At 41.7% G+C, this 22,896-nt stretch overlaps 1 protein-coding gene across 2 annotated transcripts in view; it reads left to right on the plus strand.

Moving 5' to 3' along the window:
• Positions 1–524: 524 nt before the first annotated feature.
• Positions 525–22,896, plus strand: part of slc38a3b (solute carrier family 38 member 3b) — a 136,709-nt gene continuing 114,337 nt past the window's right edge. Inside the window, exon 1 of one of the 2 annotated variants that reach the window (XM_072581937.1) lies at positions 525–835. The gene's annotated coding sequence lies outside the window, so the exon portion shown is untranslated. The remainder of the gene's footprint in view (positions 836–22,896) is intronic. The other variant, XM_072581936.1, reaches the window with a different exon arrangement.

The raw sequence follows: 22,896 nt of genomic DNA on the forward strand, positions 1-22,896 counted from the left end.
AATCAGTCATGATCATATTGAACGGGCTCGAAGGGCCGATTGGTCTACCCCGTTTCTATGTTTAAGATGTATTAGTTAGCTTTCCATACAGATGCAAAACATTCGTAAACTGGAAAAAATATATGGGCTCTAGATAATGCAATATTCAAATTCAACATAAGTACATAGTGTTTATATAAAGACTCAATCTATATGTAACCTTTAGGTAGATAATATGTAGACACTTGTGTTTATATATTTATTATATATCTTGTTATATATCTTGAGTGTTTATATATTTGTACTCTATTTGTACTCTATATATAAATTCCAGATGGACAATGTCTGATATATAAACTCTGAAGTTATATATTTATACAAAGACTTGATGCATTGGTCTATAAACTCCCGATGTGTATTTATAAAGAGTCTTGTGTCCAGCGATCACATTTGTACAGTTAATGAATGATGTTACTGTTCTTGTTTGGTTGTGTGACGCTAGGAGGTGGGCTAACAGGGGGCTGGAGAGGGAGCTCAGGGGCGGACCCAGCACCATAACAGAGCGGGCTGGCTGGTGGGAAAGCTTGCCGACACACGCACCCGCGATTTCCTGCTTTTCCCAGGAGGGTGACCGGCTCCTGGACTCAGACCTTTATTCATTTACAGCGCCCCTGACATTCAGCAGCAGCAGCAGCAGCAACAACCCGGACTGGCCGCGAACAGGAGCCGAGACTAAAGGAGACAGAGGGACGTGTTCACAAGCAGCAACACACACACACACACACACACGAACAGAAGACAGAGCTCCGGTAAGACTCCTCCACCCCTACAACATATATTGGGCTGCGATTTAAAGGCGAGTGTCATTTTGCCCGTACAAGTGTTTTTTTTGTTAACTTTAACAAGGGGTGGGAGATTGATTTCCCTTTCTGCTTGTGTGTGTGTGTGTGTGTGTGTGTGGGGGGGGGGGTGGGGGGGGGGGTGTAGTCCCGTCAGATCTCAGCGCTTTTCAGGTCACCGCTAAGTGAGATTGACACTGGCGGGCTGTCTGGGGCAACTAGACTTCAGGAGGGCAGTGGGAACCGTGTGGAAACGAGAGCTGTATGGTCACTGCTAAATGCCCATTCCCGCTGAGCAGAGTTGAGATGGCTAGCCACCTTTTAGATTGACATATAACCAAGGGACTTCACTTCTCTGGTGGCCCGTCTTTGTCTGTTGCTTACTTTAATGCTCTGTCTGCGCCCGGTTTCCGCTACAGCCTGTTGACATGATGCCCTTTGAAACCCTGCTTCTAAAGTGTGCCCCAAAAATCAGAAGTCCACTGGGAGAACTGGGGGAATCTTGGCATTCTGAGATTATCTGGAGAAACTATACGCGCACTTCTTCGCTTTGGCTTGGTTTGCAGATTACCGTGATACCATACACTGTCCTTAAGGTGTATTTTTAGTGTCATCAGATTGTGTGTGTGTGTATGTGTGCCAGTAACAAATTGGGTTTCAGCGTCCCCTGTTCTGGTTTAATCTGATCGGTGGAGGAGAACTCCCCAAACAGTTGTCTACCGTGGATTATTGTGACTAATATGAACCGTGTATTCTTTTCTTACTATCTTTAAAGTGTCAGGTGGGTTTCTGTGTGCGATTGATTTGAAAAGGTTTACACAACAAGAAGGTAAAAACAATGACTGCAGATGCTGGAAACCAGCACAATAAGAAAGCCAGTAAAACTGCACTTCGATTTCGTGTGTGTGTGTGTGTGTGTGAGTGAGTGCACAACATTGCAAGTCAGGAGTATAGCTAACTGTTCTGGGATGGTAGATTTATGCAGAGAGATTTTTTTTAAGTGCACATTGTTTTTAACCAACTTGCTTGAGTTAATTTATCGAGATAAATGAGAGGGTTGATGTGGGTTTTGCTGTCGATGTGCTGTACGTGGACTACCCAAAATGCATTTAGTAAGTACTACACAGCAGACTTGCAAAGCTCATGAAGAAAAGGATAGCAGCAATATGGATATGAAATTAGCTGAGTGACAGGAAACAAAATGTAGTGATAAATGATTATTTTACGGCATGAAGATAGGGTTACAGTGGAGTCCCTCAGAGTCAAGGTTAGGACCGCAACTTTTCCTGATACACACTAATGACCAGGACCTTGTACAGACCCTTCATTGAAAATTCACAGATGATGCAAAACTTAGATTTGTTAAGGAAGGTGGTGTAGAACTTCAAGAGAAATAGACAGATTGGTGAAAAGAATAGACTAACGGCTAATGCAGGAAAGTGTGAGATGTTTCATTTTGGTAGGAAGAACATGGAGAGACAATATAAAATTCTAAATGTTATAATTCGAAAAGGGGTTCAGGAGCAGAGGGACATGGGAATAAATGTATACAAATTTGTAAAGGTGGCTGGATAGATTGAGAGACAAGTTAATAAAGCATACAACAGCCCTGGGCTTTACCATTACAGACGCGCAGTACAAAAGCAAATAAAGTATTTAATCTGTATAAAGCACTAGTCAAATGGAGTGTTGTGTGCAGTTCTGGACAAAGACATAATAAGGATGAGAAGTCAGTAGAGAAAGTGCAGGAAAGGTTCACTAGTAGGATTCCAGAGAAAGGTGACTTTAGTGCTGAAGATGATCACTGCTTTCCCTGAAGAAGAGTTTGAGAGATTTGATAGAAGTTTTCAGAATCATGAGGAATTAACACACAGTAGACTATTCCGAGTGGCGGAACAACAAAGAACCAGAAGGCACAGATTCTCAGTAATTGACCAAAGAAGCAATGGCAACATGGAAAAAGAACTTTTCATGTCACCTGTAATTAGGATTTGCCTGAGAGTACAGTGAATGTAGGAAGTTCAATTGAAGTTTTCAAAAGCAAAGGAGGTCATTATCTGAAAGGAACAATATGCATGGCTGCAGGGAAAAGGCAGGGGTTGCACTAAGTGCTCCTTCAGAGAATTGGCATAGATACAATGGACCAAATGGTCTCTTGCTGTGCTGTAGCCATTCAATAATTTCATGATGCCAATACTGTCTCAGTAATTACTGTGTAACTGTAGTTTTTCTATACAGTATAAATCAATTTAATTAGCTGTCTCAAACTTCTCTTTCTGTCTCTGTTGTGTCCCTTGCAATGTTCCTCATTTTCCTCACTTGTGGCTTTGATTATACATCCCTTTCCTTTTCTCACACACATTCTGTCATCCAGCCTGCCAAAGCACTTGTGCCCTTCTTTCTCATTTCACCTCAGTCTCTATCACGTGTCTCTTATTTCACACCTCTTGAACTTCCCTGTATCTGCTTCTCTGACAAACTGTATTTCACAAATCTGAGAAGGGTCACTGGACTTGAAACATTAACTCTGGTTTCACTTCACAGATACTGCCAGACCTGCTGAGCTTTTCCAACAATTTCTGCTTTTGAAACTATATTTCATCCTTGGTATTTTAATTCATTCTTGCTTCTTAGGAGTACCTTTAAAATTGCTACTCTCTATTTGTCTGTCTCTGTTTAGTTTTCACCTTTTCGCTCTCCTTTCCAGTTAGCAAGCATAAAGATATCACCCCGTTACTGTATGCAGTTTAATAGTGTGAGCAACGGAATTTGAGGAATGAGGGAATTTTAAAGGTTAATGTCTGTTAAAATCTAGTCTGGTTTCATTTAGCACTTAACTGCAGATTACTATCAAATTAAATTTCTTTCAGTCTTAGTCTGGATAACCAAGCTCCTTACTGGAGAAGCAGCTTTGGTTCATTAATTTGGCGGCTAGTTAGGAGTGATTATTCAAGCCAGCCCTGCTGATTCACCTCTGTAGAATTTCAGCGAGATTGCAAAAGGGATGGAGGTGTCCTCGGCAGTACTATCAAGCAGCACTTACTCAGCAATAACCTGCTCACTGACACTCACCTTGTGTTCCCCCACGGCCACTCATCTCTTGGCTTCATCGCAGCCTTGCTTCAAAATGGAAGTGAGACTGAACTAGAGGTGAGTTAAGAATGACTGCTCCTGACTGATTTAGGCATCAAGGAGCCCTAGCAAAATGGAGTCGATGAGAATAAAGAGGAAGACCTCTCTACTAGCTGGATTCATACTGAACACACAGGAAGATGTTTGTGGTTGTTCGAGGCTAATAAACTTAGTACCAGGACACAACTGCAAGAATTCTTCAGGATAGTGTCTTAGGTCCAACCGTCTTCAGCTGTTTGTTGATTATTAGACAACATTCGTCACCATTTCTGACTCCTCAGATACTGAAACAGTCTGTATCATATCTAGCAAGACCTGGGCAGCATTCATATTTGGTTGTAAATGATATTTGATGTTCATTCCACACACTTTCCCAACAATGATTATCTCCAATTCAGAGAATCGAACCTCACCTTTCCTTGACGTTTAAAGGCATTACTGTTGTAGAGGCATTTGCTATCCACATCCTGAGGGTTACCATTGACCAAAACATGGCCAACCCTAAAAGAACAGGTCAGAAGCTGGGAATTCCTTGGAGAGTGACTTACATCCAGACTCCCCAAAGTCTTTCAAATGTCCGTAATATATAAATCTGGAATGTGATGTTATACTCTCCACTTGCCAGGATGAATACACTTCCAACAACACTCAAGAAGCTCAATACGTCCAGATCAAATGTCTCATGTGATTGGCTCCCCATCCTCCATCTTCGACATTCACTCCCTCACCACTCCCAATGGCAGCTGTATGTACCACCTACAAATGAACCACAGCAATTTTCCAGTGTCTTCAGACTGCAAAGTCCAAACCTCTACCACTTAGAAGAACAACGGTAGCATATGCTTGGAAGCAACACCAGCTGCAATTTTTCCTTTAAGCCACATATCATCCTCACTTTGGATATATCATCATTCAGGAACCTTGGATTACCAGAGTCAAAAAGAAAAACATAACATTTGGAAATTAAAAGCAGACAGAATCCTTGAAGAATATAAAGATAGCAGGAAAGACCACAAGCAAAGAATTAGGAGGACTAAAAGGGGCCATGAAATGCCTTTGGCAAACAAGATTAAGGAAAATCCCAAGGTGTTTTACACATGTGTAGGGAGCAAGAGGGTAACTAAGAAAAGGGTATGTCCACTCAGGAACAAAGGAGGGATTTGGGTGAGAAAGAGGTAAGGTTCTTAATGAATAATTTGCATCGGTTTTTTCAAAGAAGGACATGGTGGATAATGAGTCTAAGGAGGGGTATATTGACATTCTGGGGCATGTCAATAAAGAAAAGATTTCCTACAGTGTGGAAACAGGCCCTTTGGCCCAATAAGTCCATACCGACCCTCCAAAGAGTAACCCACCCAGACCCATTTCCTTCTGACTAATGCACCTAACACTATGGGCAATTTAGCATGGCCAATTCACCTGACCTGCACATCTTTGGACTGTGGAAGGAAGCCAGAGCACCTGGGGGAACCCATGCAGACACAGGGAGCATGTGCAAACTTCACACAGACAGTCACCCGAGGCTGGAATCAAACCTGGGTCCCTGGCACTGTGAGGCAGCAGTGCTAACCACTGAGCCACCGTGCTGCCCTAAAAGGAGGGGGTGTTTGGTGTTTTAAAAGTATTGAGGTAAACAAGATGGGATCTGTCCTTTCACATTTGGAAAATTATGAACTTTTCAATGATAAGCAGCATGATTTTGTGCAGGGAAGGCTATGTCTCACAAACTTGATTGAGTTTTTTCAGAATGATGATTGATGAGGACAGGGTGATTGATGTTGTCTATATGGATTTTAGCAACGTCTTTGACAAAGTCCCTCATGACAGTGAGCTGTTAAGGCAGGATACAGAACTGGCTTGGTCAAAGAAGACAGAGAATAGTGATGGGAGGGTATTTTTCTAACTGGAGATCTGGGAACAATGGTGTTCTGCAGGGATCAATACTAGAACCTCTGTTGTTTGTAAAAGATATAAATGATTTGGAGGAGAATGTCAGTAGCCTGATTCATAAGTTTGAATCCTTGAAGATTTCATACGGAACTCCAGCGATTTTCTCACCTGCCTCCTTCAGCATTCGAGGAGAGATCCCATCTTGTCTACCACAATACTTAAAAACACCCAAAGCCTCCTCTTTTTATTATATTGACATTATATTAACACAAAGATTGAGAGTGCTGCGAATAGTGAGGAGGATTGCCAGATGATCTGAGGTGCTGCATTTTGAGAAAGAAAATCTTAGCAGGACTTATATACTTAATGGTAAGGTCCTAGGGAGTGTTGCTGAACAAAGAGACCTTGTTCATAGCTCCTTGAAAGTGAAGTCGCAGGTAGATAGGATAGTGAAGAAGGCATTTGGAATACTTTCCTTTGTTGGTCAGAGTATTGAGTACAGGAGTTGGGAGGTCATGTTGTGGCTGTACAGGACGTTGGTTAGGCCACTGTTGAAATATTGCATGCAATTCTGGTCTCCTTCCTATCGGAAAGATGTTGTGAAACTTGAAAGGTTTCAGAAAAGATTTACAAGGATGTTGCCAGGGTTGGAGGATTTGAGCTACAGGGAGAGGCTGAACAGGCTGGGGCTGTTTTCCCTGCAGCGTTTAGAAGTTTATAAAATCATGAGGGACATATATAGGATAAATAGGCACAGTCTTTTCCCTGGGATCTGCGGAGTCCAGAACCAGACAGCATATATTTTGGGTGAGGGGGAAAAATATAAAAGAGATCTAAGGGGCAACCTTTTCACACAGAGTGTGGTATGTTTATAGAATGAGCTGCCAGGGGAAGTGATGGAGGCTGGTACAATTACAACATTTAAAAGGTATCTGGATGGATATATGAATAGGAAAGGTTTGGATGTATAAGGGCCGGGGTCTGGCAGATGGGATTAGGTTGTATTGGCCGGCATGGACGAGTTGGACCAAAAGGTCTGTTTCTGTGCTGTACATCTATGACTCTATGATACAGCAGGATATAGAAAAGCTGGAGACATGGGTGGAGAAATGGCAGATGGAATTTAATCCTGACAAATGTGAGCTGATACATCTTAGAAGATCTGATGCAGTAGGGAAGTGTACAGTAAATGGCAGAACCCTTAGTAGCATCAACATCGAGAGGAATCCAGATGTCCAGGTCCTCAGTTTCCTGAAATTGGTAACACAAGTGGATAAGGTGGTCAAGAAGGTGTATGGCATGCTTGCCTTCATCGTTAGAGGTACAGAGTATAAAAATTAGCAAGTCATGATGCAGCTATATAGAACTTTAGTTGGGCCACATTTGGAATATTGCATTCAGTTCTGGTTGACACACTTCCAGAAAGATATAGAAGCTTTTGAGAGGGTACAGAAACAGTTTACCAAGATGTTTCCTTGGTTGGAGGGTATTAGCTATGAGAAGCGATTGGTTTGTTTTCGCTTAAACATTGAAGGATGAGGGGCAACCTGATATTCATTTATAAAATTTTGAGAGGCATGAATAGGATAGTCAAGAGTTTTATTCCCAGGGTAGTAATGTCAATTACTAGGGACATAGGTTTAAGATAAAAAAGGGGTAAGGTTAAAGGAGAAGTGAGAGGCAAGTCTTTTAGCAGACGATGGATTTCAGAGTTCTGGAACTCCCTCCCTAGTAGCACTTCAGGTGTCCTTACAGCTCATGGATTGCAGCGGTTCAAGAAGGTAGTTCATCATCACCATCTCAAGAACAATTAGAGATGGACAGTAAATGCTGGCCTACTCTGCGACACCTTGTCCCAGAAAGAATTGTAAAAATTTTAAAAAGTGCACAAGGTAAGCAAGCATACAGACAGCAGCTCACTGAGCCAGTACAGATTTCGGAAATTTACAGGCTGCTGTGATGGCAGTGTCCATGATCTGGGTTCAAATCCCCGTACCCCTGTCTGAACAGGTTGATGAATTGAATTTAATTTGTTGAGTGAGGTAATTTTAAGGATTTATCTCTGTCTAAAATATTGTCTACTTTAGTTTTCATCTACACTTTGCAGTTAACTTAATTTTCATCGTAGTCAGGGATACTTGGATCAGGCAACTGCCGTTGGTTAGCAAAGCGGCTATTCAAATTGGTTTCTCCAGTTAACACAGCTGGTTCATCTGTGTAGAGCTTCAGCTAAAATAAATACTAGTCGTCTTTCTAAGCATGCAAAGTGCACAAAGAGTACTGCTCGAAACAGCTTGAGAGTATAGGAACTTTTTGAACTTTAAGGGTTAGTCCTTCCTGGAATCTAGCCTGTTTTGCATATAGGATTTAACTGTTAAATTAAGTTTCTTTCTTGAGCAAGAAAATCTATATGAAAGGCATGTATGATTCATAGCTAACTAGGGATACACTTCAATTGAAAGCTAATGGACACAATGCAGTGAAAATTTGTGGCAGGTCAGAAAATTGGACAAATGTTTAGAAAAGAATGATTAAAAAATACATAAGCAGGGAAATATTAGTTTATAAGAGAAAGTTGGTTGGAAATATAACAACTGACGGTAAGAGTTTTTACTTGAAGAGGGACAGAGTAACTGAAGTGAGTGTCACTTCATAAAACATTAAAGTGCAGTACAGGCCCTTTGGCCTTCAATGTTGTGCCAACAAAACGTAGTGTCCCGTGTGAGGGTCAAACTCACAACCTTCAGGTTACACGACTGACACACTGCCTACTGCACTAACGAGGTTCCTTAATAATGGAAATATGGACATGACAGAATTGTTAAGCAGGTAATTTGTGTCTGTTTTACTGTAGAAAACATAAAAACAACCAATAAATACTTGAAAATCAGGCGATCAAAGAGATGGAGGAACTTAAAATGATCATAATCATAAGAGAAAGAGTACTGGGAAAGTTATCAGAACTAAAGGCTGGCATTCCCCGATACTGATGGAGGAAAGTAGGCCTTCTGCTGTTTTTCAACCTCCTCCTGCATCCTAGTATTACTGTCTAATTCTTCCATTGTGGTGTTTGCTTTATATTTGTGAATGGAGTTCGTGGGTATGGGTGGTGAAAGCTTCTCAGTCTGTTCAGCTGGTTAAACTTTAATCAAATAGTGGCAACAAGTGACTGATTACTCCATTTTCCTAAGGTTTCCAAGGTCCTTCCTCCATATTAAGGGGAGACAAGCTAAACTCCATGTGGAAATGCATTCAGAGATGTCTGTTTCTTGCTCCATCTTTCTTCTGCTATTTATAAACAAACTTCATAGAACTGTAGAACCCCCACAAGTGTGGAAGCAGGCCATTTGACCCATTGAGTGCAAACCAATCCTCTGAAGAGCATCCCATCCAGATCCACATCCTATCCTATCCTTGTAACCCTACATTTCCCACAGCTAATCTACCTAGCTTGCACATCCTTGGACACTATGGACAATTTAGCAAAGTCAGTCCATCAAACCTGCACATCTTTGGACTGTGGGAGAAAATGAGAGCACACGCAGGAAACCCATGCTGACACGGGGAGAATGTGCAAAGTCCACACAGCCAGTTGCCGGAGGGTGGAATCGTAACTTGGTGCTGTGAGGTAACAGTGCTACTCACTGAGCCATCATGTTTCCCCTTGTTTATGTGGCTTTTTGCCTTTAAGTCTTCAGTCTGACAATCAAGACAGAAATGTTTGGGGGTTTAGAGTCATAGAGATGTACAGCATGGAAATAGACCCTTCAGTCCAACCCATCCATGCCGACCAGATATCCCAACCCAATCTAGTCCCACCTGCCAGCACCCATCCCATATACCTCCAAACCCTTCCTATTCATATACCCATCCAAATGCCTCTTAAATGCTGTCATTGTACCACCACTTCTTCTGGCAGCTCATTCCATACACGTACCACCCTCTGTGTGAAAAAGTTGTCCCGTAGGTCTGTTTTATATCTTTCCCCTCTCACCCTAGACCTATGCCCTCTAGTTCTGGACTCCCCCACCCCAGGGAAAAGACTTTACCTATTTATCCTATCCATGCCCCCCATAATTTTGTAAACCTCTATAAGGTCATTTCTCAGCCTCTGACACTCCAGAGAAAACAGCCACAGCCTGTCCAGCCTCTCCCTATATCTCAAATCCTCCAACCCTGGCAACATCCTTGTAAATCTTTTCTGAAACCTTTCAAGTTTCACAACATCTTTCTGATAGGAAGGAGACCAGAATTGCACGCAATATTTCATCAGTGGCCTGACCAACATCCTGTACAGCCACAATATGATCTCCCAACTCCTGTACTCAATACTCTGACCAATAAAGGAAAGCATACCAAACACCTTCTTCACTATCCTATCTACCTGCAACTCCACTTTCAAGGAGCTATGAACCTGCACTCCAAGGTCTCTTTGTTCAGCAACACTCCCTAGGACCTTACCATTAAGTGTATAAGTCCTGCTAAGATTTGCTTTCCCAAAATGCAACACCTTGCATTTATCTGAAATAAACTCCATCTGCCACTTCCTCAGCCCATTGGCCCATCTGGTCCAGATCCTGTTGTAATGTGAGGTAACCCTCTTCGCTATCTACTACACCTCCAATTTTGGTTCATCTGCAAACTTACTCACTGTACCTCTTATGCTCGCATCCAAATCATTTATATAAATGACAAAAAGTAGAGGACCCAGCACCAATCCTTGTGGCATTCCACTGGTCACAGGCCTCCAGTCTGAAAAACAACATAACATTTAATAAGCCTGTTTGGCTGCTTTGTTAATGTTATCGGTCATGCCATACTGTAAGAATTCAATTCCCACACCAGCTGAGGTTACCAGAAAGATCGTCCTCCTCAGTCTCTCCACTAATCAGAGGGGTAAGCTTAAACCACCACCAGTTATCTCTCTTTAATGAAAAAGCACTCAATAGCCCAGAATCAGTTCATTCTTTATAACATGTTAAAATAAACTGAAGAAGAGACACAATAGCCTACATGACTGAAAAAGTGATAAAAAGTACTATGACTTGATTGACATTGAGATGATGAGGAATTTCTTCAGCCAGAGGGAAGTTAATCTATGGAACTCATTACTGCAGAAGGCTGTGGAGGCCAATTCATTGACTGTATTTAATACGGAGATAGATTCTTGATTGGGGTAAGTGAATTAAGGGTTAAGGGGAGAAGGCCGGTGAATTGGGTCGAAAAACATATCAGCTATAATTGAATGACAGAGTAGATTTGATGGGCCGAATGGCCTAATTCTGCAACTATACCTTATGGTCTTATGGTGTGTGCCTGATATTGGCTGTGTCATCCCATATGGTATCATTCTAACATATCAAAATAATAACAGTAATACAAAATCTGCATCAATTGTGGTGAGGATGCTTTGGTGCTAAGTGGCATTAAAACCTTTCAATATAATTTAAATAATGTTGATCTTGCTAATGTTGATCCTGCCTCATGCATGTCCTGTGTGGTGTAACCTGTTTGCCTTACTCTGTCCAAGTATTTTCCACTCTGTCCAAGTATTTTTTTTCACCCTGTGATCTGTATATCCTTGATTACAATGATCAGCCTGTACTGCTCGTAAACAAAGCTTTTCACTGTACTTAGATACACGTGACAATAAATCAAATCAATGTCATCAATGTCAATCAAATCTTCAATAAATTTCATTTGCAAGCATGGATTATACAGGATTTCCTGCTCTTGATAAATGAATTATGCCCCTCTTCATTTATATACATCTTTCGATATACTGTTAAAAGCTAAACACAGTGTAGGGCACTGAAAACATTGCAACTGCACAGTTGTTCTAACTGAACTGAACTATATGTGGTCAACTATATGTTTTACACAGCATGCTGAATGTTCCATATTAGCAATGACAGTCATTCACTTTGGGTTAAAAACATAATCCATTTTAGCACCATCAAAAATAAACAAAAATCACCAAGTTTAAATGTCTTTACAGTTTGACATTTTTGTTCATGTTTGATATTGTTGGGAGCTGTCTGATTATCTGTGCCTAAAACGTATCACCCATCTTGACCACCTGTCTTGACCACATATAGTTGAGCACTTCTGAGTTAGGCATTTTCATCTGCTGGGAGGAGTCTGACAGAGACCAAAGTGAGGGGAGGATTATAATTATGTGGATTCAAATTTTCTGTATATTTTTGGGTGTGTTCAAATATTCTTGATATCTAATAGTCTTGCTATAGAATTTTATATTTGTATCAGCATCATTTAATATACTTGACATTCTGAGGTCTGGATCAGTGCAACCAAAGGACATAATGGACTATTAAAGTTGTTTCTGTTCATAAAGCTGTTAACCACCACAAAACTCCTATATTCATTTCAGTAGCTAGGATGTTGCTACTAAGTTTGGCAGAGGGGTAAAAAAGCACTAGGAACAGACTAGAAGGTTGTGTTAGGTAACTACCAGTAACACAAGAGCATGGTGTAAATAGCTAGCACCCACCTCTGTAATAATAACTTCTCCATAAGATAGGAATGCATGGAGGTGCGCAAATGTACTAGCATAGATAGAGGACTGGTTAACCAATAGAAAGCAGAGTTGGGATAAATTGTTATTTCTGTGGTTGGCGATCAGTGATAAGCGAGGTGCCGCAGGGTGCAGTGTTGGGTCTACAACTGTTCATGATACATATACATGATTTGGAAGAGGAGACCGAGTGTCACATATCCAAGTTTGCTGATGGCACTAAATTGAGTGGTAAAGCAAACTGGGCAGAGGATGTGAAGGGTCTGCAGAGAGATTTAGACAGTTTAAGTGAGTGGGCAAGGGTCTGGCAGATGGAGTACAATGTTGGTAAATGTGAGGTTGTCCACTTTGGAAGTAAAAGTAGTAGGTCAGAGTATTATTTAAATGGCGAAAGATTGAGTGTTATTTAAATGGTGAAAGATTACAGCATGCTGTTGTGCAGTGGGACTTAGGAGTGCCCGTACATGAATCGCTAAAAGTTGATTTGCTGGAAGGCAAACAGAATATTGCTAGAGAGATGGAATTTAAGAGCACAGAGGTTCTGCTACAATTGCACAAGGTGTTGATGAGGTCACACCTGGAGTATTGAGCGTGGTTCTGGTCTCCTTACTTGAGGAGACAATGCAGAGGAGGTTCACCAAGTTGATTCCGGAGACAAGGGGGTTACCCTATGAGGAGAGGTTGAGCCGCCTGGGACTGAACTCACTAGAATTTAGAAGAATGAGAGGGAATCTTATAGAAAGATATAAAATTATGAAAGGGATAGTTAAGATAGAGACGAACAAGTTGTTTCCGCTGGTGGGTGAGACCAGAACTAGGGGGCATGGCATCAAAATTAGGGAGAGTAGATTTAATACAGAGATAAGGAGGAATTGCTTTTCCCAGACAGTAATGAATCTATGGAATTCTCTGCCCAAGAAAGCCGTAGGGGCAGCTTCATTAAATATATTCAAGGCACAGTTGGATGGGTTTTTGCATTGTAGGGGAATGAACAGTTATGGAGATAATGCAGGGACGGGGAGCTAAGACAATGGATAGATCAGCCATGATCTTAAGGAATGGCAGAGCAGACTCAATAGGCCAAATGGTCAAATCTTGCTTCGATTACTATGATATTGTGATAAAGAAACGAGGCAACCAATTAATGTTTTTTCAAAATGTTAAAGCCTGCACGAATAACGGCTCTAATTCAGCGTGCATAGCAGATGATACATTTAACCAATCAGGCTTATCAACGTTTCGGGCATTCAAAGGGCATTGCATGATTATTTGATTAGAATTGATGAGCAAGGATATGGAGATAAAGCAGGAGATTGGTAATTAGTAATCATGCCCATTTGAACAGCCAGTATAGACACAATGGGCTGAATGGCCCATTTCTGCACTGTAATATTGTGATTCAGTGAAATTTATCAGATAATAGAGAAGTGGTAGATGTAGTGTTTAAAAAAATGTATTTAATTTAAAATATACTAAACTTACAAATCAACACCATTCCTGCATTATAAGCACAGAAATACACATTGATGAGAGAGCTGGTGATAATGTCACTGGGTTCGTAATCCAGATGGATAGGCTAATGCTCTGAAAACATGGGTTCAAATCCCATCAAACTCCATAAATTTGGAGTTGAAAGCTAATCTCAGTAGTAGTGACCATGAAACTGTTGGAATTGTCTTTGGGAAGACAGCCAACATAATCAATTACCCCTTCCACCCAGATTACAATCTCTTCCAACCTCTTTTATAAGGCAGAAGATACAAAAGATTAAACACAGATACCAACAGACTCAAGAACAGCTTCTTTCCCCACTGTTATCAGAATGGACCTCTTAAATTTTAAATTTAAATGTTGAGCTCACTCTTTGTGAATCTTCTCTGCAACTGTAACATTGTATCCCTACCTCTGTTCTATTACCCTAATGGAATTTGTATGGTATGACCTGCCTGTGTTGCACACTAAACAAAACTTTTCACTGTACCTGGGTACAGATGACAATAATAAATCAAATCAAAAAAATCAAGAGTAGAACCCAACTGGATCCTTCATGTTCCTTTGGGAAAGTAATCTGTTGTTCTTACCTGGACTGGTCTACATGTAACTTCAGACTCTGGTTGACTCTTAATTGTCCGCTGTAAGGGCCAAACAAGCCATTCAATTTAAGGATAATTAATAGCGTGCAGCAAATGCTGGTATTGATAAAGGCACCTGCATCCCATGAAAGAATAAAAACAAAATTCATGAGTACTTCATTGAGGACCTGTGCCAGAAACTTTGATAGGTCTGATGGTGAAGGGCTTTTGCCCGAAAAGTCGATTTCGAAGCTACTTGGATGCTGCCTGAACTGCTGTGCTCTTCCAGCACCACTAATCCAGAATCTGGTTTCCAGCATCTGCAGTCATTGTTTTTACCTAAATGTATCATCTGCCTATATAAGTTGAATTTTATCCATATTTTGTGCCCTGCAGACTCGAGATGTTAATTGTAAGCTTTAACTTGTTAAGAATGTAGCGTTAGATACAAATTTTATCCTCAGTCTTACTATTTCTCCATGAAGTTTTCAATATACAGTACCTGCATCCATCATAGATCATAGCTTCCCTTCCCCAACCAAGTACTGGTTTCAGTAGACTTTCAGCATTGATTAAAAAAAAATCTCTTGGCTCTGCATGCCCCTTGGGAAGTAAGTCACACAGCTAACCAGTGATAATTCCTTGTTATCCTAAGTCGAAGAGTACTAAGATCACACCATCACTAACCTCCAAATGATAAAGTTCTGAAGAAGGGTCTTTGGAGCCGAAACATTAACTCTGCTTCCTCTCCGCAAATTTGTTTTAAAGTTCATTTGTGGGACTTGGGCGTCACTGGTTGGCCAGCATTGATAGCCCATCCCTATTTGCCCTTAAAAGTTATTGGTGAGCTGCCTTCTTGAATTGCTGCAGTCTGCTTGCTGTGGGTTGACCCACAATGCCAGTAGGGAGGGAATTCCAGGATTTTGACCCAACAACTGTGAAGGAACGGCGGTTTATTTCCAAGTCAGGGTGATGAGTGGCTTGGAGGGGAATTTGCAGGTGGTGGTGTTCCCAAGTATCTGCTACCCTTGTCCTTCTAGATGGAAGTGGTCATGGGTTTGGAAGATGATGTCTAAGGATCTTTGGTGAATTTCTGCAGCGCATCTTGTAGATAGTACACACTGGTGCTCCTGAGCGTCGGTGGTGGAGGGATTGAATGTTTGTAGATGTGGTGCCAATCAAGCAGGTTACTTTGGACTGGTTGGTGTCAAGCTTCTTGAGTGTTGTTGGAGCTGCACCCACCCATGCAGGTGGGGAGTATTCCATCACAGTCCTGTGATAGATGGTGGATAGACTTTGGAGTGTTATGAGGTGAGTTACTCGCCGCAGTATTCCCTAGTCTCTGACCTGCTCTTATAGCCATTGTGTTTCTGTGGTGAGTCCAGTTGAGTTTCTGGTCAATGGTAACCTCAAGGATGTTGACAGTGGGGGAATTCTGTGATGGTAATACTGTCGAATGTCAAAGGGCAGTGGTTGGAGTGTCTGATATTGATGATGGTCATTGTCAGGCATTTGTGTGGTGCAAATGTTACTTGCCACTCGGACCAAGCCTGGATATTGTCCATATCTTGTTTCATTTGAGCATGGACTGCTTCAGTATCTGAAGTCGTGAATGGTACTGAACACTGTGCAATCATTGGTGAACATCCCCGCACAATGTTATCAGACCTGCTGAGATTTTCTTCTTGTTATTGATAAAATTATTTGGTCAACTTAGTGGTAGCAGAATCAAAAAATGAGTCATCTCTGACTCTCAGTATTATCAAATTAATTGCTTTGTAGTGCAAGGTAAAGTATGAGAAAGAACTGATTGACGGATTGCCAGTGAATCATTTTTGTGCATTGCTTTCCAGCTGTCTTTTCCAAGGAAGTGCTGCCATCTGATACTTAGTTTTTTATTGGCATTGTATTTAATAAAAATGCTGTCCATCCTTTGGGAGGGAAGTGGGATTTTTCAGATTGGTTCAGATATCTTCAAGGTGTCAGTGTAAGTGAAGCTTCCACAGGGCTTGTTGTTCTGCCTGATACTAATTGATATTTTGACCGTAATTGACACAAACGAACTGAGTGTGGTAAAGCAGCAATGCACAAGCTGGCTTGTACATTATTGATACAATGGAGATGATGGTGGTAGGGTCTTCAGCTTCTTCCCAGTAAATGTCAGGTTCAGTGAAACACAGAATGTTTTGTAATAAATGATAATTGCACTTGAAGTCAACAGCAAACATCAAATATTCAGAAAGAACTGTGGATACTGGAAATCAGAAACAAAAACAGAAATTGCTGCAAAAACTCATCAGGTCTGGCAGCATCTGTGGAGAAAAATCAGTTAACATTTTGGGTCCAGTGGCCATTCCTCAGAACTGATCAAATAATCCATAGCCATAACTCCACTTCTTCCATTCAGAATTGTTTGAGGTATGCCTTATTTATCCAGTGTCCCCTTCATCCTTTTCAGAGATGAGAGGGGGAGCTGCTTCTCCATTTTCCCACAGGTCAACCCCACAGGATCATTACAGCTTCTAATTGACACTTAGTCCTGATACAATAGGCTGGATTTTACGTCCCACCTCATCTTGTGCATGCCTTTGGGGTGGGAGTGTAAAACACCTAAGGTGGTTAACCATCACAGACATCCCTAACTTAGTCTTTGTGAAACAAGGGGCAGGCTATTTGGAGAGGGCCAAAGCAGGTTTGGTGGTTGGTGCCAAAATTGGTAGCCCATCCGCCATTGTAATCCAATCAATTGACAATTGAAGTTGCCAACAAACCACTTGACTCTGATAACGTGCTGCCAATACCAGAATACAATTAGTAAGCACAGGCAGCAGGAGGCAGAAAGCTGACTTTTACCAGGATGTTACCAGGACTGAGTTACAGGGAGAGGCTGAATGGGCTGGGTCTATTTTCCCTGATTGCCATAGGTTAAGGGGTGACCTAATAGAGGTTATAAAATCATGATGGGCATGAATAAGGGATACAGACACCAAGCCACACTATACATGCTTTTCCGGTAGATGGATGATCAGCAGTATAACAAAGGTTACCTGGAGCCCATTGTGTTTTCATGGATATTGGTTTAGATTAGATTCCCTACAGTGTGGAAACAGACCCTTCGGCCCAGCAAGTCCACACTGACCCTCCAAAGCGTAACCCACCCAGACCCATTTCCCTCTGACTAATGCTTCTAATTTAGCATGGGCAATTCACCTGACCTGTACATCTTTGGACCGTGGGTGGAAACCAGAGCAAACCCACACAGACACAGCGAGAATGTGCAAACTCTGCACAAACAGTCGCCCAAGGCTGGAATTGAACCTGGGTCCCTGGCGCTGTGAGGCAGCAGTGCTAACCACTGAGCCACTGTGCCACCCTAAACTTCCTTCTGGGGTTGGGAGCAGTATTTGCCTCTAAACATCAGGTCGAGGTGTAAAATTGTTTCAATGCATGCTTCTTATGTGTGAAAATTCTTTGCATAAGGCACACATTTCTGTTAAAATAAGTTTATAATTCCATTTTGAGATGTCACAGTGCCAATGGCCCATGGCTAAATTGACTTACCGTGACTGGCAGACAATGGAACTTGCTTCATTCAAGCTATTATGAAAAAAGAAACTTCAGAATGCAATCAGCTTTTAATATTTGGCTTGCAGAAGGATTATCAGGTGAAATATACCAAGCTTCCTTTTCTGAGTGACTCTGAATGATTGCTACTGGAGTACCTAAAGTACCCTTTGGGATATGGCAGGATTGAGGCCCACACTGGTTGAAACTCCTCTCTAGATCTTCCTGTTCACCACTGAAGTTTTTACTTGTTTGAGTGTTGATTCCCATTCCCTAACTTCCCTTGGGAATGTGCTGGTGCTCTACCTTCACCAATCCCTGCAGTCCATGTGCTGTATGTACACCCATACTCACAGCCTTTAGGAAGGAAGTTCCAGAATTTTGAACAAGGCCAGTTATTGAGGAGAGATGGGGGCAGGGGGTAGAGGGTGTTGGTTAGCTCAATCAGCTAGATGGCTGGTCTACAATGCATAGTGGCACCAGCCTTACAGGTTCAATCCCTGTACTACCTGAGGTCGCCATAAAGGCCCCACATCCTTAACCGCACCACTTCATCTGAGACACTGTGACCCATGGGTTAAACTCACCACCCATGGTCTCAGTGATGAGACAGCAGCCTATGAACCTCTGACACCTTTCACTTTTAACATTGGGTGGGATAGGAATCCTCATTCAACCTGATCTAGTGGGCTCTCTATTCGGGTGAACAAAGTTAGAATTCCTATACCTCAGATTGGTCACACACCCAGCAGCAGGAATTTTCCAGCCTGGAGGTATTGGGTGGGGCAGGATCACCTTTAGAAAACTATGTTTCTCTGCCTTTGGCTGCTTTTCCAGAGAGGCTGTGTGCCTGAAAGCAATGGGAAATCAATTAAATCCATTACAGCACCAACAAGCTGATACGTTCCTAGCACAGTGACAGGAGACACGTAGGACTCCTGCTGCATCTGCAGCTCAGCTTCTCGTAAGAGGCACCTGGAGCTTCAAGGAATGGATATCCTAAATTGAGAATATGGGTTACATTCAGCCCATCTGCATGCAAATGCTGTTCCTTGCAGGCAGACCCACTTGATATTCTGGCTATTAGGATTGCTTTGTTCATTCCAGCATTAGCTGCATGCCCCCAGCTTGTGGCATCCTGTACCTCTCCCTTCTTGTTGATACTGCCTGACAATCTCAGTGCCCACCAATCTCAGTGCCCACCAATCTCAGTGCCTGACAATCTCAGTGCCCACCAATCTCAGTGCCCACCAATCTCAGTGCCGATTGAATCTCCTCCTGTCTACAGTTGAACAGCATTCCCAAAGTCACTTCCAGGAAGATCACACTAGATGTGCCACAAATCTGTTCTTTGGGCTCCTGACTCAGAATTCAATCCAAAGCTGCGATCAGCATGGCAATGGCAAAATTCTGCCAGGAATCTCACAAATTGGTTGACACGTTTTCATAGTGTAAGACTTTGTCTTAAGGTTTTCCTAGTGGAGAAGTTAGGATCTGGACTGTGAGGGGCAAAGTATTTTTCAATCAAGTAGGAGGAAGGGATTGGTGGGTTCCAGGATAAATCCTAACAACTGGCTGAAGTGTGTTGTTGGCAGAGATTAGATAGATCTCTTCTACCATCAGGAAAACATTTTATAAAATACAAGAAGGGGAATATGCAAATTCCATTTGCGTGTAAGACTATCTTAATAGTTGTATTGTTCACCATAGAGTAATTAACATTGTTGATAATAAAGCAAACTGTAATAATACTGTTACAATATTGAATTAAACAATCAACTAACTAATTGGAAAAGATCCTACTGTTTGGAATGTCAGGCACAGACCATTACTTCGGAAGAGCAGCTATTGAGCAGATTATTGCTGCATCACATCTGCTTATAGATTGACCCAGTTTCCTAGACTCACAGACGTGAGAACTCAGACCAGTGACGTGTCTGATATTGTATTTGAAGCAGAGATAAGTTGAGGGTGCATGAGGCATTGGCACTAGTTAGGCTTAGGATTCGCTGGAGCAAATGAAACAAGAATTAAGAATTCATTTCAAGAAGAAAAGAATTACACAATGCACTACATCTCATGTTAATCAGAATTATAATGCTTTTCAACTTTTGCAAATAGCACATTGTATTAACGATGCAGGATGGGCTGAAATCTGACGGCAGAAGGAATGGGGGGTGTATCTGAATATACTGTTCTGAGATTTTACAGTGTATTCCTGTTCGAAGTTTAGCTTTTTTTGTTACAGTGATGGAAGAATGATCATGTATGTTGCAAATTTGGTGGAAGTTGACTCTTCAATAGTCCCAGTTTAGGGGAATCCTTCCCTGTGTCCCCAAAACCCATCTCTCCTTCAGTCCAAGATTAACTCCCCAGCTTGATCCACCATTTTTTTCTATGTTGAGGTACACTCATTTTCAGCTCATACATAGATTTTGCTCCGTTTCTTCTCTTCCATTTAGTGTTTTTTATGTCCCACATAGTTTGAGTATCAAGCTGATCCACAGCTGATTAACTTTTAATAGTAAAGAGAATGAAACTTTTGGGCAATTTTACAGACTCATTTTAAAATAGTGTCAAGTCCCTCAGTCTTGTGTAACATAACTGGGAATACATACAGTTACATAAAGCACAATCAGAATGTTTGATCTCAATTGTGCTGTTTGCATCTTATGCAAAGCATAAATATTGCCCAAATTGTTGACCGTTTCAGATAAAATCTTTTTGTTAACGCTTTAGGCTCCTCACTTGACAGGGACTGGATACAGATCTAATAATCTGATTGAATAGTTACAATTCACAAGTATCCCTTTATTAATAAGTATCCATTTGAGTGATGCAGTGCACTGGAGTGTTGACCAACAGCCACCATCATCAGTATCAAGACCATCTTCCTGCAACGATAACTGTCTTAGGGACACCATATTGGCTAAAGAACAACAGTCACATGCATGTGTTGTATGGAGAGTTGACCACTGGCTATTGGAACATGCAAATATTTCAAGGACACACTGAATAAGTTCCACTCTGTTTTCCACATTAACTATCGAAAGTGGGAAGCCCAAGCTGTAGATTGTGATGCCTGGAGATGGTCCATCATGTTAGCTGCAGACATCTCTGAGACTGAACAAAGAACCAACATGAGAGAGAAAAGAAATAATCCAATTGTCCAGCAATGACCATGCCTTCACTTGTGCCCTGTTTGGTAGATGCTTCCAGTCACAGAGAGCTTCTGGAATCCCTATAGCGTGGAAGCAGGCCATTTGGCCCATCAAGTCCACACCTGTCCCTCCAAAGAGCACCCCACCCTATCCCTGTAACCCTGCATTTTCCATGGCTATTCCACCTAGCCTTCACATCCTTGGAAACTATGGGCAATTTAGCATGGCCAATCCACCTAACCTGTTGGGACTGTTGGGAGGAAACCAGCACAGAAACGGGGAGAATGTACAAACTCCACACAGACAGTCACCCGAGGCTGGAATCAAACCTGGGTCCCTGGCACTGTGAGGCAGCAGTGCTAACCACTGAGTCACCAGACTAGCTGCTGGTGGGCTTTATTCAATGAGTACAGCCTTCCCAAAATGTCCATCACTGGAGAAAAGCCAGGAGAGAGAACACTGGTGTGTGTGTGCCTGTGTGTGTGTTCAAACAATTGCCCTTGTGGTGTGGATGTCACTGCCAAGGCTAGCAGTTTTTCCCCACTCTTAGTGATTTTTTAAAAAAGACTTGCTGGATCATTTCAGAGCATAGTTATATTGTGTTACATTACAGTTATGAATCAGCTAAGTTAGTGTGAGGCTGAAGTCACATATAAACTAGACCTTTCCAAACTGAAATTTCTCATCACTGTACCATCATCTGCGTGCCCATTCACATCCCATGTTATGATTCACCGGGGTAACGCACCATACATCAGGTCTCACTGTTCCTGGCATCATACCAAATGTTAAAGTTCTTTTCTAAGGTATGCACAGAACCACAATTTACCTGACTTTCAGACCAAGGTTGACAGAAAGCACGGGCTCGTTTCTGTACTAGACAAGAATTATTATGTAATATAAGCAAGTTAAGTACAGCTACAGGTAAACAGATATAAACCATTGACATTTAACACAATTAACTAAAATTCTAATCCCCTTATAAACTCCCTGTTACGTGTAGACACACACACGCACAAATATAGACAAATAGCGAAAATCGATTATTGGCAGAGATACAGAATAGCTGGAAAGTCAGCTCAATCTTCTTTGTTTCCCAGTTCTGATGCTGAGACGATCCTGTTCAGCTAGCCAGGCACTTGATGTTCAGTCTTTCTCTAGAAGTTTGCACTGGTTTGTAAGACGCTCAGAAAATTTATCAATGCAAATGTTACAGCTCATAGCAACTGCTGCAGGAAAGGTAACTGATTTTCTTCAAGTTTAAACTGAGTTCTTTACTGCAGAGAACAGGCAGCTTCTGCTTGATAGAACAACAGCATTCCTCTCTCTCTCTGTCTGAGTTTCTATAACTTGTCACAAATAAAAACAGAAATTGCTGGAAAAGCTTAGCAGATTTGGCAGCGTCCGTGGAGAGAAATCAGAGTTAATGTTTCAGGTCCACAGATCCTTCTTCAGAACTGATGGTAGCTAGGAAAAAGTTTTTTAAATACAGAAAGTAGAGGGTAAAGAGTAGATGATAAGTGGAGATAGAACCCAAAGACTGAGAAGAATAGTTGAATAGATAAAGGAGTGGATAACAGTCAGCCTTGGAGAATGGATAGGTATAATTGGGATTATTAATGCCTAACCATGGGTGGCGTGTAATAGCAGACCATGTGATAACAAGATCTGGATTGTGGGGGTTGGGAAAGTGACATGGTAGAAAGTGCCATAAGCCCTAAAAC

This window comes from Chiloscyllium punctatum, chromosome 12 (genome assembly GCF_047496795.1).
Source record: "Chiloscyllium punctatum isolate Juve2018m chromosome 12, sChiPun1.3, whole genome shotgun sequence".
Classification (NCBI taxonomy): domain Eukaryota; kingdom Metazoa; phylum Chordata; class Chondrichthyes; order Orectolobiformes; family Hemiscylliidae; genus Chiloscyllium; species Chiloscyllium punctatum.